Genomic DNA, 10,494 nt, shown 5'->3' with positions numbered 1-10,494 from the left:
ACTGCTTCAAGCCAGCCACCATTGCTACAGCTGCCTCTCTTCTAGCTATGCGAAAGTTTAAGTAAACTTTTATTGAAAAATCAAGTTCAAAATATTGTCGAAAGCTTTCACGGTCAGAGTTCATTGGTTCTTGTAGGTTATCCGGGCTGTGTGACCGTGGTATTGGTATTTTCTTTCCTGACGTTTCGCCAGCAGCTGTGGCAGGCATCTTCAGAGGAGTAACACTTATTCCTCTGAAGATGCCTGCCACAGCTGCTGGCGAAACGTCAGGAAAGAAAATACCAAGACCACGGTCACACAGCCCGGATAACCTACAAGAACTGATAATCAAGGAGTTGTTGATCTCTGAAAGGCCTTCTCATTCTTCTTACTTTTTAAAAATGGTAAGTATTTATATCTTGTGCTGACAGCCAAGTGTTTCTCAAGGCAGCTTGCAATGAAAGAGACCAAATTAGGGTTGCTAGGTCCCTCTTCACCTCCGGCGGGAGATTTTGGGAGCGGAGCCTGAGGAGCGCGGGGTTCGGGGAGGGGAGGGACTTCAATGCCATAGAATCCAATTGCTGAAGTAGTCATTTTCTCCAGGTGAACTGATCTCGATTGGTTGGAGATCCATTGTAACAGCAGGAGATCTCCAGCTAGTACCTGGAGGTTGGCAACCCTAGACCAAATACAAGACAAAACAATGCAAATATAAAAACATACTTCTAAAACACAAAGAATCATGAATGTTTACGAATATCAAATGGTACTGAAGATATGTTATCCTCTTGGTTAAAATCAACGGACTACAGCACTAAAACAGTAGCAATGATACGTGCAGTCATAAAAACAACAGAGTGATAAATGAAGCGAGAGAATAAATGTCAAATAAATTCTAGTAAAGAGATGATTAAAAAGATGATAAATTGGGGTTCACAATGAAGAAGGCAAAACACCAACCACCCAATTTAGAGCAAATGCCTTGGCAAAAAGATAAATTTTAATCTGGTGCCCAAAACACAAAACATCCAATACTAGGTGGATGAGGGAGCTGTGGATATTTTACAACCTGAGTCCCATAACCCTTTCCAGTCATTATATCTTACCATGCATATGGGGAGGACACACTGCACATGCTACACCCAGGTTTCTGGTATGCTTGTACTGAGGCTGAAAATCCACAAATTGCCCCTTTCAGTCAAAACTACGATCATGCCTGTTCGGAAAGATCATAATATATGGTCTGTTCTCCCCATACTCATGGTCAAAAGTATCAACTGAAAAGGGTGAGTGTGTGCTTCATACACACACATCATCATAGGAGCCACTCCCCAGGGAATTGTCCTATGCTGCAGAAGGTGCATGGTATTTAAAGAACTATTTCCAACCCACTTGGTACCGTATATACTCGCGTATAAGCCGAGTTTTTCAGCCCAAAAAAAGGGCTGAAAAAGCCGGCCTCGGCTTATACACGGGTCAATACGGTAGAGGGGGGAGGGAGGAGGGAGGGGGGAACTTACCGCCGCCATCTTTTCTCTGCTGGGAGAGGCCTCTAGAGGCCCCCTGCGGCCGCGGGGAGGGCGCTCAGCCGCCCCCGCCGCCTTCTCCCGGCCGGGAGAGGCCTCTAGAGGCCCCCTGCGGCCGCGGGGAGGCTGCTCCGCCGCCCCCGCCGGGCCGCACCACTTCCCGCTGCCAGGAGCGGCCTGGGGGGGGGGCCTCCTGCAGCTGCAGGAAGGCCACCCCCGCCAGATCCGCCGCTTCCCACCGCCAGGAGCCCAGAAGGTAAGTCTGCGGGGGGGGAGGGGTTATAAGCCGACCCTCGGCTTATACGCGGGTGCCTAATTTTCCCCCATTTTGGGGGAGAAATTAGGCACCTCGGCTTATACGCGGGTCGGCTTATACACGGGTATATACGGTATTTAAAGAACTATTTCCAACTGGGTACCAATTGGGTGGCAAAGACAAATGTGATTGGTACCATCCAAATGGATGTTTAATTTACATGCACAGTCACCAGGGCCTGCCGGTTTTTGTCAGAGAGAGACAGAGACAAAAAGACAGGGAAGGATACCCTCAAGTGAAGAAAAAGAGTTGGGTTTTATATCCCACTTTTCTCTACCATAAGGAAAGCGGTTTACAATCGCCTTCCCTTCCCCTCCTCACAACAGGTACCTTGTGTGGTAGGTGGGGCTGAGAGAGTTCAGAGAGAACTGTGACTAGCCCAAGGTTACCCTGCAGGCTCCTTGTGGAGGAGTGAGGAATCAAACCTGGTTCTCCAGAGGAGAGTTCACCGCTCATGTGGAAGAGCAGAGAATAAAACCTGGTTCTCCAGATTAGAGTTCACCACTCTTAACCACCACACCATGCTGGCTCTTATATACTTCTAAACATTACATGGCATCTATACACTGTTTACTTGTCCAAATCCTGCATGAATTGGCTCATAATTAGAATATCCTCCCCCACACTTTTCTATTTATAAATAAATACTCAGTGTGGCTTACAATATTTAAATCTGCAAGCTATGCTTCTGCAGAGTAGGGGTGAACAAATTCCAAAGAGCAGGGGTGGCTGCTAAGAAGGCCCTCATGAGGATTTCCACCAGTCATATTTCCTCAGCTGGAGGTTCCTTTAATAAGGCTGTCTTGGCCAACCTCAAAGTATGAGCTCGTAATATAACACATGCATAAGGATATGCCGAAAGACCCAATTTCCCAGGACATAGATATGTTAAATTACATTGCAGAGCACAGATGGAAACAAGATCTGGTCCAAAGAGTAGATGATACAGTCCCAAATGTCAATGAATGAGCAAAGTACGGTGAATTTGTACATAAACCTGAAAGAAGGGATAGTAGTGAATGAACTCTCAGCAGTCCCTATTGACTCCAAGTATGATAGTATCAGATCAGCATACGAATTATCCTGCTAGAGTCTCCTTTGGAACTGTTCTGCTTAAGTTCTGCAACCTTTATGTCTGTTACTGAATATCCAGACAGCTTGAAATGCTGCCCCATTGATTCCCAAGTGTTTCTCATTCTTAATGTGTGATTTGTCCATTTATTCTCTTGCATAGGGACTGTTTGGGCCATGTAAATGGCAGAAGGGCATTGCTGGCACATGATAGCAAGTGTCATGTTACAGGTTGTGCAGAAGAATGAGCTCTTGATGGTATGGCTGATCTCGTTATGTCCTGTGCCTTTTGTGGGCATGGAGTCAGAGTTGGTTCATTGCAAGAACTGGTCCTTACGATTGTCACTCGAACTAGCAGTTGGGTAGTCCATTGTTGCTTGTGCACAGTTCAGGTTTTTTTTTGGGGGGGGGGCTGTCTGACAGGAGGAAATCCCCTACACCCCAAACCAGTAGACATTTGGGCTGCAGCCATGGCTACCCTTTGAAATAACCATTACTGTTTATTTTGGATGTTTAACAGCTTTTATCAGAATAATGATCAAGGGGTTGACGTGGGGGCTTTGTAACAAGTGTCCTGTTTTGATTGGTGATTCCAGTTGCCATGTATAAGTTTTCTTGGAAATAAAAGTCATGGACTGGACACGCGAGCCTGTTCAGTGGGGAACGCTTACTTTTGCACTGGCTATGAATGCGGTGCAATTAAAAAGCCTCTGTGAATATAGCTCATTTATTCTGCTCATGTTTGATTAAATAGCTGGAGCTCTTTCTTCTTTTCCCCCATTCATCCCACATGCATTACAGCCCTTGCTGTTTGGCACATGTAGAACAAGGGGGTGGGGGGACCATATGTCCATGCTCAATGGGGTGCTTGTGATCTATTTAAAGTGGAAAAGAAATTTGCCCCTATCATTGTTGCCTTAATTGTGCCACTCTGTGGTGCTTTTATCTATAGAAAGGGTTTCTAATTAAAATGATGAATTAATCATAATGTAGGCATGCGGTCAAGAAGTCTAATCTTTCACCATCGACTGCAAAGTATTTTGACATTAATATATACAGTGAGCAAAATCCGCACGAAATACCCCTCCCAAAGCATCACTAAAATGAATGGGAGCTGCACAAGGGCACAGTTGTGCTTTTGCACAAAGTCTGTTGGTATTATCAATAGAGCTTTGGCAGGAAATGTTCCAGATGGAATGTATAAGAAAAAAGTTTACAATTTCAAAAAGATGTTATGTGCGACTCTTTCTCTGGAATTTAGATCTTGGTACCAGCCTGGATTCTAGTTTATTATTTTCAGACTGCAGCAAAGATGAACTCATTAATTTCATTTTGATTATTATGAAAATGCTTTGAAGACTTTGTTTTCCCTAATCTAAAATACGTATTTATAATAATAATAATGCTAATAATTTATTTGCTTATCACTTAAAATTAATAAAAGAATGTTGAACAGAATACAGAAAATCTCAATGTCACTGCAGAGGCCAAACTAGAAGTTACCTCTGACCTGAATCATGTTGGGATTCCATAGTGGGGCAATAGGATCCCCCCATGGCTGTTGCGGCCTGGGAAAATGGAGAGGGAGGGAAGGCCCCTTCTCCCCATGCCATGCTCCAGAGTCATACTGGGCTCTGGAACACTTGGGAACACAAGAGGGAGGGAGACAGGGAGGACAAAAGGGGCAGCTATTGTGGTTTTTAAAAGTTCTTCCGAGACTCAGGTGCTGGCTGATGAGAAAATGGCCAGATGACATCAAACACTTTTGTTGATCTGCAGACCCTTCTGGCCTCTGATAGTGAAGGGTGTTAAGTCCAGGTTTCTGTTGTGGTGAGAGAGAAGGGGGGAGGAACATTCAGAGGCGGTTTGCCATTTTCTGCCTCTGTGTAGTGACCCTGGCCTTCTTTGGTGGTCTCCCATCCAACTACTAACCAAATCTGACGCGGCTTAGCTTCTGAGATCTGTCAAGATCAGGCTGGTCTGGGCCATCCAGGTCTCAAATGTTACTAGCTGGTAATTAGTAAACTGGATGGCAATGTCTATTTCTGTGCCATTTCAAGTGCTCAAGTATTTACTTTACAGGATCAATAATATTAATTGAATCAGATATTCCACTCTTCTACCTTATGTTAGGAGCAGCCAGGATACACATTTGGATATTAATGACACAACTAAATGAAATAAGCCATTTAGTCAATATCAGATACAAATAGTGGAAAATTATATTTGATAATATTTAATAATATTTGGATCCTTTTGGTATTTTAGTGCCCGGTGGAGAGTGAGTAGGCACTTTTTTCCCATCAAGTCACAGCTGATTTATGGTGGCTCTGTAGGGCTTTCAAGGCAAGAGATGTTCAGAGGTGGTTTTGCCATTGCCTGGCTCCATGTCATGACTTGTTCCTTGGAGGCTGCCCATCCAAATACTAGCCAGGGCCTACCCTGGTTAGCTTCTGAGATCTGATGGGATCAGGCTAGCCTGGGTCTATCCAGGTCAGGGCATTAAATACTATAACTATATGTTTTGCAAACAGTACAGCTACACGGATCTTGCCATGTTTTGCAAACAGTACAGCTACACGGATCTGTGTGCCTCATCTATGAAGAGGAACTTTAAAGGGAACCCTATCTGTCTGTCATTTAGCAGAAAGGATCCCTTTGGTGAGGGTTGGAATTCCTGAGATTTTCATCCTAGTTGGCTGAAAGAGACAAGTTAGCACAGGCAGTGTACTATGTGTACTATGTCTTTTGATGACTCCAGAATTGGCTGTCCTGACAGAAATGCTGCCTTTTAAGAGATATAGTGTATTAGAAGCTAGACATGGAGATTGATTGACCCAAGGCCAGGATCAAGAACAAAGTCCAGAGTCTGAATCCTGGAGTGCAGCTGGCATTGGCAGTCATGGGAGTTGATAAGCACACACAGACCCAGAGGTCTAGTGTGGGTGATTCCTGGCACAGACCATGGATATTCATGTGCCTCATGATCTCCTGATAGTATGTGGGAGATTCACATGTTGTTGCCTTTCAGTTTTGCCCCTTGCTTTTCAAGAAGTAAAATGTCTCACTTTCACTTCTCTCTATATGAAGTCTACTAAATAGGATGATGTTGTCTTAGAGCAATGCTAAAACTGTAGTTAGGTAGAGGAAGTTCTTCTTATTGGCAATTGACAGAGTGCCCCCTCCCATATAGCTACCAAACATGACTATGGTAATGTCACCAAGAATAGAGAAGTATGCATTTTAGTTTGATTAATGTGAGGATGGATAGTGGCCATGGCCAGTAACACCTGTCTGTTGCCATACATGAAGTAGTTCTGTTTTTTATGCAACACAAGAAATCATGTTCCCTCCACTGGACCCCACTTCTTATCCTTTTGTTCGCTTGTTCCCTCCTGTAACTGCATACCCCCTTCTGTTGCAATTTTTAACTTCAACCTTCCCATTTCTCACTCTTGCCTCTGCTTTTTTCTACCCCTCCACCCTATACTTCATGTATGGGTTTGCTAGGCATTCAAATAATGCTGATCGTGGATGGTATTTTGTGATGTGTTTACCTGCATCCACTTTCTCTTTTGTTTTTTTTAACTCCCTTAAGTGTGGGATTCCCCCCCCCCCAACAGCTTTCTTTTTCATACCGGGCCCATTGTGCAGATTTTTTAATCCATATTCTGAAGCCAAGATTGGAATAAGATATATGATACAGGACATGTGTTCATCGACAAGCATTCTAATGTCTTTAAAACAGAAAAATGGTGCTAGGCTACAGCTCTGCCATTTCAAGTACACTTTTTACAGTATTAACAACCCATTCCTGAGAATCGGGCCAAAAGTCGATAGGAGGTGGAGTGACCTTGCCACCAGCGTAAATGTGTAATCACACGATTACACGCATTCACTCCGCCGGCTAGGCCAGTCCCGCCGGCGGCCAAGTTCTGCAGGACTGTGCCTTCCCCCTCCACCGGTGCAGCCTCTCCATGGTGCTGGCAACAGCGTGGAGAGGCTGCGCAGGGGGAGGGCTGGGGGGAGGAGCCGCTGCTTAGTCGGCTTCCTATCTACTTTCGGCCACTTGCACCGGCGGCCAGAACAGTGTTGCTGTGCCTGCCATTTAGCAGAGGCAGCCTCGCTGTTTTCAATGGGGGGAAAAGCCCCAGTTAAAAAAAAAAAAACCAAAAAAAAAAAGCCGCGAAATGGCTTTTTTTGTTTAACGGCGTCGGGGAAACGGCTTAGGAAGAGGCGCCACTGCGCCTCTTCCCCACCGTCCCCGTACGCCTCAGTTCAGGAATGGGCTGTAAGTAAGTGTTGGGAAGAGTGGTACAATATGCTCTTTTCTTCTCCAATGTCGTCTTCTCTTTCCATTCAACAGAGCTCCATTGTGAGTTGAAGCTTTAGTTTTACAGCTACTTGCATATGTGATCTCAGTCTTTGCATGTGTTAAAACATGTGTGTTGGTGTGAGTGGGAAGGAAAGAGTTCACAGTACTGGCCTTCTGAGCATTCTCTTACACTGTGCAGAGCATACACAGTCACTTCTCAAGGCCTCGTTGTGGCCCAAATCTTTCAATCAAAAACTGTCCAAGGCAGCAAACACCCAACTATCCAGTGCTGGGGAAAACATATGCTGTGTTGTTACAAAAAGGAATAGGCAGGCTTTTCACTCCTTGTTAATTTTTATAAAAATTATTTTTAATTTTATAAAAAAATCATATTTGCACCCCGTCTTTCTTCCAAGGGGCTTGGGATTGTTTACTGGAGTTTTCCCCCATTTATTGTTATTAAACTGTTAAAACAGACTGACATTTTCATGGAGCTTCCGGTTTCCACAATTCTTTATTGGAAACTGGCTTATATCGGTAGAGTACTACCCCCATCCAATTTAACTGGTGTTGGTTCCAAAAATGTTGGCTAGGTTATATTTTCAAGAATAAGCATTATAAATTGTCATGAACAAAAACGCCCCACCAGCAACCTCTGTGTTGTAGTTTCCCACTTTTATCTACCCTTTGAGCTTTTCATCCACAGACAGAGAAAGAGATACTAAGTGTATGTGTAAATTTTGTCCTGTGCTATCAACCCATTACAATACAAGGATGCCCATAAATGTCCAAATAGCTGCTGCTAAAAATTGGGGCTATTAGCCTTATTATAAATTTCAGAGAAAGGGTAATAGAGAAGGAGTACAGCACATGCAATTAAATATGGAAAGGTACAGGGAAAAATCTTTATCCATTATTTAGATTTAATGAGACAAGAGAAAAATGGAATGTAAAGTCTATTAGACAATAAGCTTTTTTTTTTAAACTAGGGTTCACAGGCTATATTTGGTATAATATAATGTTCATTTTTTGTGCAAGAAGGAAGATAATTAACTTCAGTTCTATCATATTCCATCTGTAGGTCTACCTTCTTTCTCTTTTTCTCTGTCTCTTACATCACTCGCTCTTCTAAGACAAGCGGCCCATTCCTGAAGGGGGGGGTAAATCTGCGGCATCCAGGAGCCATGCAGCCGTGCTGCCTCCTCAGAGGCTTCCTGGCCACCTTGGAGGCAAAATAATAATAATTAAAAACATTAAAAAACATTAAAAGGGGGGCGGGAAATGCCCCATTGCACAAAGTGAGGCTGTGCCACCCAAAAAGTGGCACAGCTACAGCGCACCTCAAAGGGGAGTTCCTGGGGTGAACGGCATTAGGAAGCTGCCCAAAGGCAGTTCCGCCCTCGGAACACCCCAGGAACAACCCCCCCACTGGTGCGGTCTTTCTCTTTTGGGAAATCCCTGCCAGCATGGCTGCACTGACGTCGGAGGGCTGGCGCTCCCATATGCCAGCGTGTTTGCCCCTGCGCCGGCTTAGGTGCCACCTTATTCCATGATAAGTTGGCACCTAAGCCAGCGCAAGGTCATGCTGGCTCCTAAGCAGTTTTGAGCCCCCCTTCAGGAATGGTCTGTTAAGACTTTCAAAGAAGTGAGTTAGATATGAGGAAAGTGCAAAGGGTGATGGTATCGAGAGATGGATACCTGGGGATACACCTGTGCATGAAACTTTATGGTATGGTGGGAATGTTGCAAGGTGACATGATCGACCAGGTGGAAACAGTGTAGGATGTTTGTATGTAAGACTGTTGATGTGTTGTGTGTGTTGGGGGAACAGAATCACTAAGCACTTAAGACCATTTGTATAGGGTTACTATGGAGCATGTCTAACAATTATGTCTGTTCAATTGTTTTTGCACCAGAAAGGCACATTTGCACCAAAAAGGCACATTTGCACCAAAAAGGCACATTTGTTCATACTGTATATCTTCCCGCAAGTTTGAACCAGGGAGTTCAAATCAGGGATTCTAGCAGTAGAATCCAGGTTCCATAAACTCAGCATCTTTGTGGTGGATTGCTGCAAGGAGAACCTTGTTCTCCGTCATGCTGCAGTACTACAATATCAGATAGCTAAAAAGTAGTATTGCAGAGATCAGAGGATGCAATAGGATTCTACCTGGTCTACAAAGTTTCTGGTCTGGCTCCTCATTATGACAGTTTGTTGCTTAGACTGAGCTTCTCTTGGATTGTCTGTTCCCCTCTTGTCTACCTGCTACTAGTGGCCACCATCCCGAGCAAGTTGTGCTTTTGATCTGGTGATATTGTATTTGTCCTGCCCACAACCATCAGTACCTTTGTAACTAGGGAATCTGAAACTCTTCAGTGAACGCATCCAGTGCTACTGAGACTGCTTTGTGGAATATGACTGTGCAAAAGTTATAGTCAACTATTGCATAAATTTAAGAGAATATTGCAACATTAATTTCAGAGAATATCAAATTTGTGATAAATAATCCCCTTCCCCGTGCCATTTTTTTTAAAAAAAGAAAAGATCCCTTTGGCAGGTGTGCACTCATTTTCCACTTTCAAAGTCCTTAAGGCAACTTCATCAGCAGTAAAATCAATAGCAAATGTTCATTTCTATTAAAATCATAGGAAAATAGGATGTTTAGGCCCAAACTACATGGTATGATTGGTGTAGAGTCTCAGTTTCCCCAACCTGATTTTGACCATCAGATGTCAGAGGGGATGAACTAGTTTTCTGAACATGCGGGGCCCTGATCTAGATTGGGACCATTGCACAGGTATAGAAGGGTCTTCAACTTTCCCTCCCATGCAGTTTTCCCAAGCTGAAATGGCCCAGGTGGGGAGCTCTAGGCAACCTCTCCCCCACTCCTGATGTCTCACTGTCAAACTCAAAGTCACGTTGGGGAAACCCAGACCCTACACATCATAAATCACAACATATAGTGTGGTCCCTGAGTTGACACAAAAAGGATGTCTGACAGATATCAAACCATACTTGGAAGTTACTGGATTACAAATAAGGTTTTATAAAATCTTTTTGAAGGCTGACTACATTGTCAAATTCTCCTTTGCCACAACTTGCACGCAATAATATTGAAAGAAGGAAGTCCCAAGGTGCAGCTGTCCTGTTTCAACATGACTGTGCCTCTTTGCCAGTAGAAAAGAGCAAGATTCCAGTAGCACCTTAAGGACTGCTACTGCTTAAGGGGTGCATTCACCCCTTCTGGAATTCCACTTACAAATAGGAGACAACTCAGAAAGGTCCA

This window comes from Euleptes europaea, chromosome 3 (assembly GCF_029931775.1).
Source record: "Euleptes europaea isolate rEulEur1 chromosome 3, rEulEur1.hap1, whole genome shotgun sequence".
Classification (NCBI taxonomy): domain Eukaryota; kingdom Metazoa; phylum Chordata; class Lepidosauria; order Squamata; family Sphaerodactylidae; genus Euleptes; species Euleptes europaea.
The sequence above is the reverse complement of the archived record's forward strand: the minus strand, read 5'-3'. Positions refer to the sequence as shown.